We start from the raw sequence: 7,253 nt of genomic DNA, 5'->3' as shown, positions 1-7,253 counted from the left end.
TGAGAACGTTCTATACGTAGAAGGTTTGGAACATAATCTGTTGAATATAAGCCAACTATGCGACAAAGGTAATCATGTGTCATTTGATTCTGATTGTTGTATAATTTGTGACGTATTATCTAATATTGTAAAATTTGTCGGATATCGTGTAAATAATATTTATATGGTTAATCTGGAGGATGTCACTTCCTTGTTTTTAAAATGTTTTATTTCAAAAGAAGATGACATTTGGCTTTGGCATAGACAAGTCGTTCACATTCATGTGAAGCATTTAGAAAAATTATCTAAAAATAATTTGGTTATCGGTCTTCCAAAACTCGATTTTAAAACTCAGAATTCTTGTGACATGTGTCAAAAATGCAAATAAGTAAAGAATTCCTTTAATAAAAAGAATGTGATATCCACTACTAGACCTTTGGAGCTTCTCCATATGGACTTGTTTGGACCGTCACAAATTATGAGTTTTTGTGGAAGTTATTACGCTTTGGTAATTGTTGATGATCGCAAATTATGTGTTTCGGTGGTAGTTATTACGCTTTTGTAATTGTTGATGATTTTTCTAGATTCACATGGACTTTGTTTTTAACGTCTAAAAGCGATGCTTATAAATCTTTTAAATGTCTAGCCAAACAAATCCAAACCCAGTCTAACCTGAAAATTATTTACATACGATCCAACCATGGCGGAGAATTTGAAAATCATAAATTTAACAAGTTTTGTAATAAGTATGGCATCATGCATCAGTTCTCAGCTCCCTATACCCCTCAACAAAATGGAGTTGTTGAGAGGAAAAATGGAGTTCTAGAGGAACTCGCGAGGACCATGCTAAATGAGAGCAAGGCTCCAAAATATTTCTAGGCTGATGCAGTTCACACTGCTTGTTATGTAATTAATCGAATACTAATCAGACCTACTTTTTTTAAAATACCTTATGAAATTCTTAAAAGGTCGAAAAACGAATATTGCTCATCTTCATGCATTCGGGTGCAAATGTTTTATTTTAAATAACGGAAAAAGATCTTTAGGAAAATTTGACTTGAAGGCTGATGATGGCATATTCTTAGGATATTCGTTACATAGTAAGGCTTTTCGTGTGTTCAATAAATATACTATGCAAGTAGAAGAATCTATTCATGTTCATTTTGATAAATCTTCTCCAAAAGAGAAGAGAAATGTCTTTTCTGATGACATTTCAGGTACAATCCAAGGACATGAATCAAATCCAAAATGAAGATGATGAGCAAATAGTAGAAGAAGAACATCAGGACATGCCTATTGCATGGAAAACCAAAAAGGATCATCCACTCGATAAGGTGTTAGGTGACATATCTACGGGGTGGTAACCCGTAGTTCTATACGTAACTTCTGTAATTTTTTTGCATTCGTATCTCAAATAGAGCCAAAGACCATCAATGAAGCCATCGAGGATGTACACTGGGGTATAGTTATGCAAGAAGAGCTAAACCAGTTTGAGCGAAATAATGTGTGGGACTTGGTCCCTAAACCAAATTATCATCCTCTGATTGGCACCAAATGGGTCTTTCGAAATAAGCTAGATGAATATGGCTTAATAATAAGAAATAAGGCTCGCTTAGTGGCCAAAGGCTACAACCAGGAGGAGGGCATCGATTATGATGAGACCTACGCTCCTGTAGCCAGACTTGAGGCCATTAGGATACTCTTGTCTTTTGCATCAATCATGAACTTTAAACTATTCCAAATGGATGTTAAGAGCGCATTTTTAAATGGTTATATTAAAGAGGAGGTTTACGTAGACCAACAACCAGGGTTTGAAAACTTCAAATACCCGAACCATGTGTATAAACTCAAGAAGGCCCTCTATGGCCTAAAACAGGTTCCCGGAGCCTAGTACGATAGATTGAGTTCGTTCCTACTTGAAAAAGGGTTCGAAAGAGGTTTGGTCGACACCACTCTCTTTATCCGTAGATTAGATAATCATATTTTACTTGTACAAATATATGTTGATGATATTATCTTCGGATCTACTAATGACATCCTTTGTAAGGAATTTTCTGAGTTGATGCAGGGGGAGTTTGAGATGTCAATGATGGGTGAGCTGACTTTCTTCCTTGGGCTTCAAATTAAAAAAATGGAAAGTGGCATCTTCATTCATCAATCGAAGTACTGCAAATAATTACTAAAGAAGTTTGATATGGAGCAATGTAAAGATGCATCTACACCTATGGCATTCGCATGTTATCTTGACAAAGATGAAAAGGGAAAAGTGATTGAGATAATTAAATATCGTGGGATTATCGGCTCCTTATTGTACTTAACTGCTAGTCGTCCCGATATTATGTTTAGCGTTTGTGTGTGTGCTATATTTCAAGCTTTGCCAAAAGAATCACATTATATTGCTGTAAAACATATCATGAGATATTTAAAGGGAACTATAAATATGGGATTATGGTATCCTAGGGATGCCTCCTTATCCTTGGTAGGTTACTCCGATTCCGACTTCGTTGGGTGTAAGTTGGATCGAAAAAGCACTAGTTGGACTTCTCAACTATTAGGCAGTTCCTTAGTGGCATGGCATAGTAAAAAGCAAGCATGCATTGTGTGTGTGTTACTTAATCTATTAACGGCATTAGTATACCAGAAACAAGTCTCAAATATCATATGAACAAGTCTAACATCATCCCTAAGCTCTTACCTAGCCCAAACCGAATCACCCCACTCCATTTCCACTCCATAAACCGGCTCCTCCATTTCCAATTTCCAAGGAATCTGTTTTCCCCAAATTGAAAACCCTAAATTAGGTTTCCCTCATCCCTCCATTAAACCTTCATCATGATTCAATTTCAATATCAATGCAGAGAGGAAGTGCTAAAAGAGTCAAGACAACCGCGTGTCCCAAAAGCCGTGATGAAGGTTAAATCTAAAAAACATAATTGCACATCAAAGGTATATAACTCTGAAAATTTAAATTGCACATCAAGGATACATGAGTTATAAAGAATGAATTGCACATCAAGGGTACATGACCTATAAAGAATGAATTGCATATCAATGGTACAAGGGTCGGAAAGCATGAATTGCACATGAAGGGTAGATGACTCGAAAAGCTTAAATGGCACATCAAGAATATAGGACCTGAAAAGCAAGAATTGCACATGAAGGGTACAAGACCCATAAATAATTAAATGTAAATCAATGGTATATGACCCAAAAAGCATGAATTTCACATCAAAGGTACATGGCTTAGAAAGCATAAATTGCACATTGAGGATACATGACTCCAAAAGTTTAAAATGCACATGGAGTTACAGGACCTGAAAAGCTTAAATTACACATTGAAGATTAAGATGATCCCAAAACCATGAATTGCACATATAGGATACAAGACCCATAAAACATGAATTTCATATCAAGGAAGAAGACCTGAAAAGCTAAATGCACATCGAGATATAAGACCTGGAAAGTTAAATGCACATTGAAGTATAAGACAAAGAAAACTAAATGTCATATTCACCTTCTAAAATATTTATTTCCATCATCTTTAATGATATTCCAAAGACAATAAGGAAAATCAATTGGCCACAAAGAACTATCTTTGCAAAATGATATGTCGTTCTATTAGTTTCGCGTCGAGTGAGAAATTTAATATTTATCAAACTTTTTCAAGATTTTCCATATTTGCTTCAAACAGCATAAACTTTTTGGCAAGAAGGTCAATGAATCTGAGTCTGACTACACCTATATTGCAGAAATCCCAAGACTCAAGAAGAGAAGAAGGCCTCTCCATATAGCCCAAAGTTCAACCAAGAAAACATTTCTTTGATGAGCTTTAGAGACAAAACAACATATTGGCTCACACATGCGATTGTGAAGTAGTTCACCAAAACCAACACTTCTATTCTTTATAGAACCATCAGTATTTAATTTTTCTTCATCCAAAGTTTGTCTTTAACCATTCACATAATCTTATGAGTATAAAAATTGGATTCATAATTTGAGTAGTTTGGTTGAGATTCCTTAATAGAAATATTCGTTTAGAGGATAATGAGTATTTGCTATATATTAAATTTAGCAGAATTTTAACTTCTTTTTCCTTAGCCTTAGGATTATCTAGATTCCTAGCATACATTCAAACACTTAGGCATAATATATCATACAGAACATGTGATTAGACATTTTAGTGCAAGACATGTTACGATATTTGGTTATCTCACATGCTTTTCCTCATCTTTATCAAGATGTTAGAATTTTGTCATATTTGATGTCTTCTTTGGCCTTTACTCAATTCTTGATTCTTGCATTTTTCTTGCATAGCATATTAAATCCTTAATGATTATCTTCATGAGTACCTACAAAAAAAATAAGCATACCTTTCCTCTCCTCTTTTGGAGATGGCTTAATCAAGCATTAAATTCGCATAGGCTTTTCAAAGAATAGTTTTGGTCAATTGCATTAATATGAGATTTAACTTGTTGTGCTACAACATGATTAGAAAATCCTGTATAGTATTTATGCATTTACTTATTAATCAAAACATGGTTAAAAGATTCTGATACTTGTTCAATAATATCATGTTTACATTTGAGAGCATGTAAATGTGAAACACAAAGCATTAGGCCTAAAAGTGATTTATGGGGGATTTCATGATTCTTGATTTTATGGCCTTGCTAGGATTTCACTATAGAATATATTTATGCCACTTAAAGTATGTAATACTTAGAGTTTGGAAAGTATACCTTATTTTATCTTTGTACCACAATACTTCCTAGCTTTCAAACATTTGAATTGACATTTTGCTCATAAGTGTCATGATCCATTTTCCTTTGATGGCAAGTCAAAGAAGTTTGATCTTTTCACCTTCTATGTGCCTAGGACACTTGCTTCTCATATGAAAGTTGAAGTCCATATGTCCTTTGGCACACCTACAAAACATGGTTACTTGCATTTCTTGGATACCCAACTAATCTTGGGTCCCTTGATGTGAGTAGCTTGGAGATTTTGATTCTTAGTAATCCATATACAATTTCCATTTGGAACATCATGCATTCTAATATTACATGCATTCAATGTGTGACCATGTAATCCACAATAAAAGCAAGTAGGGAATTCAAGATATGAAATTTTCAGAACATCAACTCATTTCTTGTGAAATACGTTATTTGCATGTGTATATACTAAACTAGGTTTAATCCCAACATTTTTACATGTATCAAGTAAGTTGTTTGATTTGTGATTACTAGATGTGAAATTAGCAATTTTATCCTTTAAGACGTTATTTTCATGTTCCATGTAAGTGCGATTTTCACAAGTAGATATCACATTTAAATTAGAAGTACAATTACATGAAGAGTTAGCATATTTAGCATCTAACATGTCATTTTCAATTTTCAGCATGTCAATGAAATTTTCCAATTCACATATTTTCTTATTAAGATCTAAAAATAACCTTTTTTCTATTCATGCACTTTTTAGCTAACATTTTAAGATCTTCATGCACTTCAACATAAGCATCATATAACATGTCATACTTGAGAAATATATCGGAGTTTGAAATAGAATCGGATGAGTGTACCTCACTAGGCTCATCTTGCTCACTTACTTTGCAAGAATTCAGATTTTGAGCCATTAGACAAATCTTGTTTGATTCTTCATCTTCTGATATGCTTGTTGATGAATCATTCTCTTTGGGTTCATCCCAAACGATGTATGCCTTCTTAGCTTTGATGTACCGATAGTCTTTCTTGTGATCAAGTTCAATCTTCTTGGAAGAGGTAGGGCATGTGTACCTCATGCAACCTACGTTCCCTCTCTTGTGGCAAGTTGCTTTGTCTTTAGGATTCTTGCTCATTTTGATTGAACTTTATTTATCTTCCTTATGAAGCTTCTTGAGTCCTCCATTCTTTCTTAAGTACTTTCTGAATTTGTTCATGAGGAGGGACATAGCTTCATCACTTTTGTCGGAATCGGACTCATCATCATCATGTGTCTCCTTTTGACTTCTTGAATGTGATTTTGTCGCTTTGAAGGAGGTTTCTTTGATGTTCTCGTCCATTTGTTCATTGAGTGTCAAACGTCTTAATTCCAACTCGTGTTCTTGAAGTTTGCCAAATAATGTTGTGAGCGTCATTAGTTCCAAGTCCTTTGACTCCATGATGACAGTCACCTTGGGTTGTTATTTCCTGTCCAGACATCTCAACACTTTAACAGTTAATTCATGTTTGGCAAATGATTTATCTAACGCAATGAGATGATTAATATTGTGAGTAAACCGTTTTTGCAAATAAAAAATAGACTCATGTGGAAACATACGAAATAACTCACACTCATGCATCAATGTATTCAATCTAGATCGTTTGACCTCACTAGTACCTTTGTAGGTTACTTGTAAAGTGTTCCACATATCCTTGGCACTATCGCACTTAGAAACTCTAAAGAACTCATCGTATCAGAGTGCAGAAGTTATCATGTTTTTCGCTTTCAAATCGAATTGCACTTTTCTCTTTTCCTCGTTGGTCAAGAGAATTTTATGTTTCTCTTTCATTTCTCCGTTCACTATGTGTAGTGGAACGAAAGGTCCATATTCTACGGAATCCCAAATTTCCGTATCAATGGCCTCAATAAAAATTCACATTCAGATTTTCCAGTAAGCGTACCCCTCGCCACTAAAAACCGGAGGGCATCTGATGGATGCGCCATCGCTGTTAAACGAGTTAGAAGAGCCCATGGTATAAGTTCCTAGGATCAACGATCTAAGCAGCTAAGCTAGCACGGTCATACTAGCTTTGATACCACTTGTTGAGTCCCACAAGGCTCTATCACTCACCTAGAGGGGGTGAATAGGTGATACGGTACACGATTATTATTGCTCGATTAATAAACAGAAAACTCAAACTTATACATTGTTTAATCGATTAAATACAACTATAATCGATTAACTCATTCTGTTGTTAATCGATTAATTAAACACCTTAACCGATTATTTAGTTTTTGTTCAATGAAAATAGTTTTCTTTCGATCTTCAAGATTATCAAGATTCAACTAAACTTACATGCACTTATTACAGAAGATTAAGAACATAATATGCAATTAATACAGAATTATATGCATGTCAAGTTAAGAAAATCAAGTAATGCGGAAATGAGACAGGGCTTTTATTGTGGTTCATTTGCGGTTCCATTTGCAAAATACATCCAGACCTCCCCTTCTGATCTTGGGAGATTTTTCTTCACTATGGAATCTTTAATGTACTTTTACAAACAAGCTTCCAATACAAA

Source organism: Lupinus angustifolius, chromosome LG12 (assembly GCF_001865875.1).
Source record: "Lupinus angustifolius cultivar Tanjil chromosome LG12, LupAngTanjil_v1.0, whole genome shotgun sequence".
Taxonomy (NCBI): Eukaryota; Viridiplantae; Streptophyta; class Magnoliopsida; order Fabales; family Fabaceae; genus Lupinus; species Lupinus angustifolius.
This window is presented reverse-complemented; position numbering follows the sequence as displayed.